This window comes from Cydia strobilella, chromosome 6, assembly GCF_947568885.1.
Source record: "Cydia strobilella chromosome 6, ilCydStro3.1, whole genome shotgun sequence".
Lineage (NCBI taxonomy): Eukaryota > Metazoa > Arthropoda > Insecta > Lepidoptera > Tortricidae > Cydia > Cydia strobilella.
The window spans coordinates 16,143,844-16,156,383 of NC_086046.1; the positions used below are offsets into that span (position 1 = coordinate 16,143,844).

The 12,540-nt window shown below is 36.6% G+C and overlaps 1 protein-coding gene and 1 non-coding gene across 8 annotated transcripts in view; one reads left to right on the forward strand and one right to left on the reverse strand.

The window, feature by feature from the left end:
* LOC134742440 (myelin transcription factor 1-like protein) overlaps positions 1-12,540 on the forward strand; it is a 302,896-nt gene that overhangs the window by 112,261 nt on the left and 178,095 nt on the right. The window lies entirely within an intron of this gene.
* Positions 3,683-3,754, reverse strand: Trnat-cgu (transfer RNA threonine (anticodon CGU)). Its single transcript has one exon. It is a non-coding gene; the product is annotated as a tRNA-Thr (tRNA).

The window sequence follows — 12,540 nt, forward strand, 5'->3', positions numbered from 1 at the left end:
GAGGAACGTCTTCTAGTCCCAAAGAGCGTTTAATATCAGGTGAACTTCTTCTATTGCCAAAGGTTAACCATTTTTGCCGTATAATACCTAAGTGTAACTAAGCCGGGTAAATTAATAACCAACTCTTAATAAAAATGTAATGAACTATGTTATTCAGTCATCTGGAGTTATTCCTTATGTCATTTATTAGGGCCCCATAAAAGCCATATTTTGCATCCCTACTCAATGTTTCGATACGCGCCAGTGGCGCGAAGCTCCTGGCTTGCACGCTTATTATACACCGCCGACGACCACGGCATTGCCAATGTCCCCAAGAAACGCAAACACCTCTCAGGCTAATCGCTTAATCAAAATTTATTCCGCACTTTGATTTTAAATTTAGAACGCAACATTTATTACTGGCCCCCTCGCAACCCTTCGCTTCATTATCGCGGATTAAGGCTGCGGAATATCGGTTCCTGGCTTTCTTGATTACATATCTTAGATTCTAATGTTTTGGAATGTGAACCTTACTTTAGCAAAGGAGGATTGCTTTTGCATTAAATATATTAAACAAGATACGAGGTTGAAGAAACAATTAGTCGATGCTTCGTCGATCGATTCCGCGCCAGTATTCATTTTCAATTAAGCGCGAAGTATTTTATTAAGTTTGAGCGCGGATTTGATGAGTTTCGCTAACTAATATTTACAATGGGTGGCGTGCGTGGTGGTTAGATAACGTCACGCCACCTCACCTGTTTCAAGTTTCCGTGAAAGACTTGACTATTATAATCAAATCTGAGACAATTTTTTGTAGTATCTTATACAAAACTTACTTACCTATCAAACGAAAGCTTCGTCTAAAATGCAAAATGTAAAACCAAGCTCCACTTTCAGGGAATATTCCAATTACTACGAGGCAACTTATTTATCGACCTTATTAAATTCAGCATTCACATTGTTACAAAATGTTAATTACAAATGTCTCTTGCATTCGACATCGCATTTGAAACACAATTGCAAGCTATCATAAAACTTGCAGAATCGATATTCAATTTAAATGAAACTCGCAGATAAATTAATAGATCTTTTCACAAAGCTTTGTTGGCGGCAGAGAGGTGACTTCAATTTCCTGGCGGCGTTGCTGTGGTGGGTACGGAGGAAAGTTTTGAAGGCATCATGGAATCCGATGCACCTATGTTGTGTTTACACGCCCGTGAGCAAATAGGCTATCGCTTTGTGGTGGCAGACGGGCGGGTCAGACGCAATGTTATATGAAAATTTCATTATATAAGTATATCTTTTATTATAGTAACTGCGATTAAGAGTAAATATTGGCGGAGCGTTTTAGAAAGGCATAAGGTTAATACGGGTAAGTGTGGCATACGGATAAGTATGGCTGGGACCTATTTACATATTGATTATAGTATTTATTGCGGGTTCATACATTTGCTACTTGCATTTAGTATAGCCACACTTATCCCGAAGCCACACTTACCTTAGCTGTAAAGTTTTTCAAACCGGAACCAGCTTACTTATTATTACATGTTGGTTAGTTTAACTCGTATAGCGTACTATATAATAGAGATCGTTTATCTCTGTTTATAGTACACTGATACGTGATAGTTTGTGACATTTTTCAATTCGAACATTATGTAAGTCTTAGGGCCGGCATTCATCAACAAAACTGATTACAAATTTACTTCCAATTCCCATGTAACACAATGTCATGTATGACTGAGCAAATATCTATGTAGGTAATAATTTAGTCTTGTGTATACATAATTTTTTTTGTCTATCTCGTAGGAACGCATTTATTCAATTATCCTAAATATTTTGCTTTCCTTCCTTTTTAACGCTCCCGCTTTTTAAGAATGTCCCTATAATATTTATTTATTCATTAATTTATAAAAATGATAAATAAAATTAGACATTGGAATTTGACAATGGATATTTGTCACGCTAATAGGAATAGACCGTTAGTGGCATTAAAAATGTACTATAAAAAAAACAACGCACAATCTTCGACAAACATCAGACACCTGTTAATCGGCGTTTTAGCCGCTGCGTTTATTAACTGCCCGTGGGCGCTTCCTAAACGTTGTGTGAATAAATAGAAGCTTTGAGTGCAGCGCTGGTTGCATCTAATGCAATTTCCGCCGCAGGTGAGCCTGATAATGCGCCGTCATTGCACCAAGCATGAGATAATTCTGTCGTAATGGGCGTTTATTTCTATTATGGTATTGTTTTAATGGTTTATTTAGTGTTAGGGGTAGATTGCAGGTACTCATGTTTTTAGTCAAATTTGTAGCGCACAGATACTATGCTTACTTGCGTAACTGCTACTGTTAGGAAACTAGTCACGTCAAATTAAGCCGAAAATGGGCAATCAGCGGAAATAATTCGTGTAGTTTTGAAAACTGGTATAGTTATACCTTGTGGTGTCCAGATAAACATACTAAAAGTCCTCGAGGGTGCATAGTCGGGTGTGCTGAGGGTATAGGGAGGGCGGGGGGTTAAAGGTAGGCACGTTTTGTATATTTTTGCTCATATCTGGAGTACCTGTACGAAAAGCATTATAATTACTTCGGACAAAAGTTTTAACATAAAATTTCCTACAAATTTGTTTATGTTTATTTTTACTCTACGATCAATACTTTAGGAGCTACAGTTAACAAAGAGATAAAAAATAGACGATTTAAGAATACGTTTTTTCGTAATTGTCCATTTATGATTAATTTTTAGTTTAGAATAAGCAAGCTTAGCGACCTGCTGATAAAACATAAATGTTTTACCTATCTTGCGTAATATATAGTTAATATAAGATAGGTAAAATAAATGCGTAGCCTGTCAAAACAAAATGCTTATCGTAATATATTATAGATACTTGGTATTAAGAAACATCAAGAAACAGTGCTGCAGTGCAGTGCGGCTATATTTCGGCTTCTGTTAATTTAACGTGACTAGCTTTAAAACGAGGAAGACGCTAAAGGCTCGTGTTACTTGCATATCCAACATCCTCTCTAATACAAGTTCACCTGCCAACACGCTAATATGCGAGTATACAGGATGAAATTTGATTCAGTGCCTACCAAATTAATATTATAGTTTTTTCCTTTTTATTTCTTATAATATCATCTCTTTCACGTTCAGCCGTTTTTACGTGATGGAATACGTAACCAACATGCAAACGTATAAACATTCTTATTTGTAATAAATATGGAATAAGTATGTAGTTGAATATCCAAAATTATAGCAAACAAGTCTGATGAGTTTCAAGTTGCATTTACCCACTTGATCTAGTTCTAGACACGCGGCATCGTGTCAAGTCAAGTTAAAAAGAACTGGCGACGCAGCGGCCGTGTTTTATTATATCACACGAACCATTTGGAGGCACTTTTGAACCCTACGTAACTCAATATCTATATGTAATTAAAGTTCAGGATTTGTCTGGGCTAGTTTTTATACCCAACTAGGGAACAAATCAAATTATTTATGAAATATTTTTTGATTTTTGTTTTTCAAATAGTAGTCACACTACTACTATATATATAAATTATAAACTATAAAGCGACTAGAAATAATAGTGAGTAAAAACCGTACTGATAAATATTTTGAAATATGTCTCACGATAGTTTAAGTGCGAAAATTATAAACTGAAATAGATAACATACACTTAAGAAAAAGTGACCAAGTCCACCGGTGGCCGAGGCGGGAATCGAACCCGCGTCTTCAGCTTACGCGGCTAACGTCCTGACCACTAGACCACCCGGCCACCGTTGGCCTTGGTCACTTTTTCTTTAGTGTATGTTATCTATTTCAGTTTATAGTTTTTATACCATCAAACTATATTTTAGAAAAGTTAAATAGACAAATATAATATAGCGGGCACGAAAAAACTAGTCAAGTAAAATCCTGAACTTTAATTACATCCTAAGCAAACTAGAACTTGGCACCCATATAGATCTTAATTCTTTTTCCGGCGAAGTTAACAACGATGCATAAATTCTTAATATTAAACTTGGTTCTCATTTCACATTTATGTTTTTGATGGGATACTACCTAACCATTATGTAAAAAAAAAACAACTGGATGTTTTTTCATGAAATAGGCCAGTGGCAGTACTAGTTAAATAATCACAGTTGCCAATTCGTCTTACTTGTATAAGTATTGAATATGCTAACTTTCTAAAATTTCTCTCTGTATCCCAACGCTTTCACGTACAACATTTACCTGGGTGCACGGACGCATCGCTTGATATCCCATTTGTCTGACGAGCTCACGGGACCCGAGTTGCCGTGTTTTAAAGGATCGGAGTAACTTTTCACTCAACGTGCTAATATTGTTATGTTTAATCAATACTCTCAAGGCTTGTTTGTAAGACCAGTGTTTTGTTACCAGTCTAGCTGGCTGGTAATTAGCTCAAATAGTTTGCAAGTTGAGGTATTAATCTACTTGTTAAATATAGCGTAAACATGTTGTTTATTTTAAAGATAGATTGGCACTTTTGGTTTTGCCTCAAACTAATCATCATTAACATTATTCATTATCATTTGTGACTTTTTATGCCATTCAATGTATTATTTAGCAAAAAAATTAATTATACACGATTAAGTCCCGTTTTGGTAAATAATAATGAGTAAAAATCGTGAAAGTTTCATTATCATTTAACTAAAGGACGTTAGCAGAGCAATGTCACCAACAAATGTCTAAGCCATAAGTATGAGTAACTATAGGCTGATACAAAAATATAAATTCTCTTGTATTCATAAAATCAACTAATCGATAAAAGAAAGCTATGTACACTTACATTATACGTATAGTTTTTTGTCTGCCTGCCGATGGCGCTATGTACTTAACTGTTGCAATAAAAAAGTCATTTTTTATTTATGACACGTCATTTTCGTTATTAGGCAAGTCTTAACTCTACGGGGCTTACCGAGCCTTGTCGGCATCCTTCGCGTACCAAAACTTTTCGAATGGCCGCCTTTATTAAAACCTACAGAGCATATTGCATAACTGGCAGCTATAAGTAACGCGACCGCTCGCACCGCTGCGGACGATGTTGCCATCATAAAATTGTAAAAATTCGTAAAAAATAAAATTCTAATTGCAGGTAGTTTTAGAAAATGTTTTGTCCTTCAGATTTTTATGGCATTATTTTTGTCGAACCAAAATATTATAATAACATTATTATAACATTCAAAATATATTCTTAGTTAAACATTTAGGTACTAAATTTAAATAATTCCTTTCATCCAACTGTGTTTAGACGTTAGAAAGACATAAAAACTTGGTTATTAACCCTATGTTTGTTATACTTGATGATGATGATCATTTAAATTCAGAAAATTACATTATAATTTACCTCACATCACATTTATAACTTTGATCAAATACTAGGAAACCTCGAAAATTCGTTAGATTTGATTGGTGTATACTAAGCGCACCGAGCACCATTGGTGTGTGCGAGGGCCATAATCAGGTCTACAGATTTCTCAGTAAATCTGGCAACGCCGGCGAATCCAATATTCACAGAGTCGGAAAATTTTATTATTGCGGCGTAAATATAATGAGTGCAGGTGAGGCAGTTCCGTCTGCTGGGATTCACAGCGGCCATTGTTGGCTGGAAGATAGCGCTAAATTAACTTACGCTGGGCTAAATTAGTTACTGGCTGTTATAAGCTGCAGTCTTAAGTTTTGTGGAGTTTATGATGACGCGGCGATGGTAGAAGACAAACGTACTTTTTGGAATTTAAACATCTGTCTACTTTTTTTGGTTTATCGAATATAAGTGTTGGTACCTACAGTCAATTTCAGAGAAAAAATATCCCACCAAAAACATTTTCATGTAAAATGTTGCCAAGACGAAACCATAAGGCTCGCATTGTCAAAAAGTTATCAGATCTCTTGTAGAGCCAAGCTTCTAACTCTACAAGCCCTAACTTCACAAACTCTATACACCTTAGTCAAATTATGTGGCTTGGCCGTTTCGCTACCGTCACATGGACGTAAGGTGAAAAATTTATTCACTATTTATTTTATTTTATTATACAATAGTTCTTGTAGTAACGAAAAGGCCAAGCCACATAATTTGACTAAGGTGTGTAGAGTTTGTGAAGTTGGGGCTTGTAGAGATAGAAGCGTGGCTCTACAAGAGATCTGATAACTTTTTGACAGTGCGAGCCTTATGGTTTCATCTTGGCAACATTGTATATGAAAATGTTTTTGGTGGTATTTCATTTATTTTTGTAAGTTGGTTATGACAATCTTCCATCCCCTAATTTAAAGGGTTGGGGGTAATTCACTATTAAAATCCTGAAATACGTATCTGGAGGCATCTTTTACACTATCTGCTTTTTACTGATTCCCCATACAAACTTCAATCCCCTTTTGCCCCTTAATGCTCTTTTCCACCCCCTTACGGGGTGATTTTGGGGTTGAAAACTATTTTATATCCTTCCCCATAACAAAAACTGTCAATCTACATACCAAATTTCAACTAAATTGGTTTAGCGGTTATTAATTCCCTATACAAAACTCCACCCCCCTTTTATTATTTTATTTATTTATTTAAACTTTATTGCACATAAAATAAAAAGTACAAATGGCGGACTTAATGCCATAAGGCATTCTCTACCAGTCAACCACTGGGCTAAAAAGAGATGGTTGTTAGGTGCAGGATTCACCCCCTCCTTCCACTCCCTATTACTATACCCCCTATTCCTTTTCACCCCCTTAGGGGCAAAAAATTTCAAGTTTTTGAGTTTCTCTGTTGTTTGTTTACTAAGACGATCTTACATACCAAATTTTACTTTCTTAGGATTTCAAGAAGTACCCTAAAGGTTTTGATGAGTGAGTGAGTGAGTGACGAAATCGAGGTTTTTTAGACATGGATAAAATCTAAAGTATAACAACTATGTAAATGGACATTTTTATGCTCAATAAGTCCACTAATGACATCATATCCCGAGAATTTTGTTTATCTGGTATAATCCAAACAAGTTATGAGGGTTCAAAAAAAGGACGAAGCGCTTCGAGAAAAGGTAGGTACTACGGTGCCCTCAGATCAGTGCGTACAAAATTCAGTTCGTTGCTTAGTCTTGTACTCTCGTTTTAGGAGGCCAAATTATTATTGGCAAAACACATGATCATGTTAATAGTTTCTAACATAAGTACCTACACACATTGTTTATTGTAAAGTTTGAATCATCATATAAACTATAATACTTAGATGTCATATATTAAAGAAAAAGTGACGAGGCCTTCCAGTAGTGAAGGCCGGATTAGAACCGGCGTATGAACCCCTAGGCCACCTCACCACGGCGTTACCCGTCCCAATTTCTTGACTGTATGCCATCTTAGTAAGACTCGGCGTCTTTGACCAATTAAGGGCAAGCACTGCGCGCTTGCACATCCTATACGAATTCCTTACGGAATTACGATATAGCGAGAGAGACTAAAAAAATATTTTTTTATTAAAATAATTTGATTTGTTCCCAAAGTTGTTGAGTTGTTATTATTTATTATTTTAACAAAATCTTTGCATTAAAATATATCAGAAAAGATTTTACGTACAAACCGTCTGGGGTTAGCTTTTCTTTAAATTCTCCAAAGCACATTCATATTTAACGTGACAAGGATTACGATACAAAATTTCAACCGTCAACCCGCAAGTGTAATGCAATTAAAATGAAATGTTGAGTGCGACAGAGTCCCAGCTGCGGTGAGACTGCGTTCTGCGGGGAACCTTCGTCACGCCGCGTCAGCTGCCTGCCCAGATAACACCTACGTAATGTTGTGCATGAGACTAAATAAAATGAAGTCGGTAGGTTTTTGTTGGGTGTACAAAAGCATTTTAAATAGCTTGCTGAAATGATTTATTTACATTTTAAGAGAATGCAAATTGTCTATGAAGAAATCACGATTAGAGATGTAATCACCGTAAATTAATAACACATCTTAACATGGTTGACAGTCGTAACGCGACTCTAACGAGGGAAGAATACTCTCTAAAATTTCATTGTTTGTTTCTCATGTCAGATTTTTTCCATGAATCATGCGTTTTGCTAGTATCAATGTGTCACTCTTGAATCAAATAAGATAAGCAATTGAAATGTCTTCAAATTGCCATTAACTTCTAATTTAGCCTCTAATTCTAATAATGGAATTGAATCATCCAGAATAAAACGGATACCTTCGCGATGTCATAAATCAATGCAATAAGGACACCTACAGCTTAATGCAGTAGGCCCCTTACACCTAAGATCCGCGAAACAATATTTAAAGCAGATCGCCGAGCAATAAATCAGTGTGCGCCTGAGCGCATATTTCATACTTAATTCTTTCGTGCTCAGCCTCGCCTAGTTTATGAGCCGTCAGTTCCGCGGTTAGGCCGTTGCATGCACCTGTATCGGTGATCGTTATATAATTATAAGAAAAGGCTTTTTTAATTTTCGCTTCCGAGCATATTCGTAACCATCGGTAAGTAACTATCTACATTTTTAAGTACCTATGGACTTATGTATTACTAGCTGTTGCCCGCGACTTCGTACGCGTGGATTTGTATGTTGGTGGTTATTTATTCTACATGAGCATAATATAGAACATTATGCAGCAAAATATATCAGTAGGGACGGTTAATCATTTGTTAATAATTATACAACACATGAAATTTGTCTATCACAAACTATGAAGTTTCAAGACCCTAACTGAAAAAAATTGTTCCCGATATAATCCCTCTCGACCCTCTTAGAAGATTTACAAGTCCACTATTTAAAAAAAATATTCGCTCCCGAAACTACTAATACAAACTTTTCAACAACGGTGCCAAGTTCCTAGCTTAAAAGAAAATGTGTACCACATATAAACTTACATCCTCTTCTTAACCCCTTTAGGGGTTGAATTTTTAAGAACGTTGAAATAACTTTTTTGGAATCCTATACAATGCCTTTCTAAGAAGTTTCAAAGCATTTGTAATAGATTCACTTTCAACCCCTTTTTAACCCTTTTAGGGGATGAATATTTAAAAACGCTTAAATTACTTTTTTTGTATTTTAATAATAAGCCTTTGTACGAGTTTCAAGTCCCGCACTCAAAAAAATTTATGATCTCCATACAAACTTTCAACCCCTTATTCACCAGCTTAGGGGATGAATTTTGGAAAATCCCTTCTTAGTGGATACTAACGTCATAAAAGCTATCTATTGTGAAAAATTCAGCTCTCTAGGTCCAACGGTTTGGGCTGGGCGTTGATTTAAGTGAGTCAGTACTGCAGTTAGGACTTTTACGTTTATATATATAGATGATTGCCGTCAGTTTTGTACTTTATTTTTTATCAGAATAGTACTTGTTTCTAAAAAGTCCTTTGAAAGCGTTTTTTGTAACGCGAGTTTATATAACGTCTAGTATAAGATGAGATAATAATTAATTCATGTATTTATAGGTATAGGTATAATAGGTAACTAAAGAATATGTTTAAATTCAGAACGCTGTTAAGTTTTTATGATTAGTTCTGCTATAACCATCTTATTATTTTCATCGACCTGTCTTTAACGTAACCGCTGAAAATTGATTATTATTCCAACAAGGTGGTCATAAATCTGATGTTTGCGCAAATCTCAGTTGTGCGCTCCCTAGGCACCCATACATCGCCATATCGCTCGACCGAGACGTGTTATTCGGATTCCTTAATACTTTACTTACGTCTGAAAATATTGTGAGGCGTATTACTTTGACGTGAAAAGGTCTAAAGTTAAATAACCTATAAGATTGAAAACATAAAGTTGCAAATGTTCTGTGATTGAAAAGATTTCCTTAAAAATATTTCCTTGCTGTTCCTTTTCTCGTAGCGCTTCCAAAATTTATATTTTTTTAAATGTATTAACATATAAGGTCAGGCGAGTCAATTGTTGCCAAGATATACCTAAGTTAATTTTATACAAAAATAAGTAGAGGAAATGTTGAGTAGAGTAAGAACGGAATATGAGCCCTTCTAATGTCGAAGATAATTCTTTCGACGACTAGTTATTTCGCACGGTTCCTATTAGGGTTCTTGTACGATCAGATTTTTCTTGTAAAATATTTTTGCAACTCCATAACTGGTTGCATAATACTTCAGTTCATTCAATGAACACAATTAAAATTTCGCCAATTTCGTCAACGAAACCCTTCACACATTAGTTGATTACTCGACGCCATACTCGTACGTGGACATGTTAATTACTCAAAATTGCTCCATTCTACGAATCCTCGCATTCATCACAAGCCAAGACGCAAGGCATTGTACAATTTGTGCAAATTGTCTATAGGCACCGTCCCATGTAAATGATGGACCATCACAATAGTGTTCGAACAAGTTTGGGTGAGCTCTTTGATTTCCAAATTCACACCCCGTTTTACGCCCAGTAATTTTCTTGTCCGAACACAATTTCGGCAGCCGTGGACCCCTCACAATAATAATTTCGCAGCGAAACTATTATAGTCGATCCTCTCTAGCCAGTAATTAATTTTGCCATAAACTGGCTCAATTGAAGCGTGAAGATTTCGTGTAGGCTGACTCGATCGTCCCTTCGAATTTTCTGCAAATAATTATTAATTCGCAATCAACTTTTGTTATTCCTAGGTGTTTTTACTAAACTTTGAAAATGTAGCGTTTCAAATATTATAGTAACCTAAATTGATGATGATCAGTCCATATCCATTCGATCTTATATATTTTACAATTCTCAGTGCTGGAATATAATTTCAATATTTCATGTAATTTGCTTTACCAGTGCTTAAATATCTAATTTTCACCTGACCAAAGTAATAACTTCGTAGCGTTAAACAATACTCACCCTTAATACAAACAGGAAACTGGCAATCGAGTCGAAATTGGCGGAGCACGTCGTGACGCATTACAAAGCCATTCTATACCTGCATGCCGCATATGCAATAAGATACATCACAATACCCGGCGAAGTTTCGAGAACAAAGCCGCAGCTCGCATCCTCCACTTATAATATACAAGTACCTACACCTATTCCTCCATTGTCGAATTCACTTATGAAGGAGACACACGGCGGAACAGTTTATTCTGAGTTTGGAAGTTAGTTTAAGATCTCCGACTAGCTTTAAAACCATAACCTTTGGCAAGCTATTTTTGATGGCGCCGATCGATACTAAAGAAGCAAATGGTTTTATACTGCTCTTACCGAATAGATCGCGTTTTTTTATTCTTATTAACAGTTACAGAAACTTAAAGTACTTAAGTTTATCGCCAATAAAACTGAACTTACACGTAACCCACTCAGGAAAATCGCTTCAACGTTCTAATTTACTTGTCAACCTTGCCATCAATGGGTTGCCCGCTAACATGCAACATTATTGGCTCGCGGGCAGTCTAGCCGGTCGGCGTCTAGCACATTCTCACCTGAGGCCCGGACTTGGTAAGACTTCGCAACTTTGACGGGGCTCGGTGGCTGAATTACTGAGACTCCACAATCGATAGCACTTGAATAGCCGTGATAGCGATGTCAATAAACTTAGTTGAACTACGCCTTTGAGTAAAGTTGATGTGCTTATTGTGCTTTATAGACGATTAGGGGTTACGGGTAGATTTTTTCATGTCATCAGGAACGCAATTTTTACTAGTTTCAATAGCTAGCTAATTTCAAAAACTAGTCGCTTCACAGATTCCATCATCGATGTATTAATAGAGCGGCCACTTTCTGTAGTTTGCCACATGTTTACTTCTACTATTCCACGTTGTAGTCGTGTCACTTGCTGTTATTGAAGCGAATCACATATGCAGCATCTCAGCATAAATAATTATGATTTTTTATTCAAGTTAAAAGTTCCTAAAGCAATATAATTAAATGTAAATAATACCCACATTAAATCCTGACCATTTGGCTTATACATATGTAGGTTAATTCAAAACCGTACGTACGAGAAATTCAAATTTCTACTGGAAACCGTTTTAGAATCCGTGCAAGTGAGCTCTTACACAGAACTAGTGGAACTGCTGATATGTACGGCTGCAAACTTTCCGAGCGTTTAACCTGTCGGTGGCAGAGAACTCGAGTTTTTACTCCACCTAATTAACTGGCGAGCCACGCCGTCACGTAACTGCCGCATTCGCCATAAATACAGCAAGAAATCGGGACCATCCCCATAAATTCCTCTCATAAAAGGCTCCGCGATTATGTTAGAGGGTGGTATTAGCAAAGTTTGTCCGATATAGGGGGTTGCCGGGAAGCCCCCCTCTAATACATTTTTCGTTGATGTAACACGATTTCACGACGGCTCCCAGTTACGTGATGGATTAAGAAGCGGGTTTCGCTGCGGCCGGATTAAGAAGGCTTCGATATTTAGGGCACTGCCGGCTAATATACAATGTTTGCCTGACGATAGACTTAGTCCGGTAATGCTAAGGATCCGGCGGGAGCTTCCCTTACGTAGATACGAGACGGACCCTATCGGAGTGTTCATACTTATTGGGAATGTAATTTAGGGGATAACCGTTTATGACTACGCTCTACTACCAGTTATACCTATGATGCAATCAGAAAATTACAT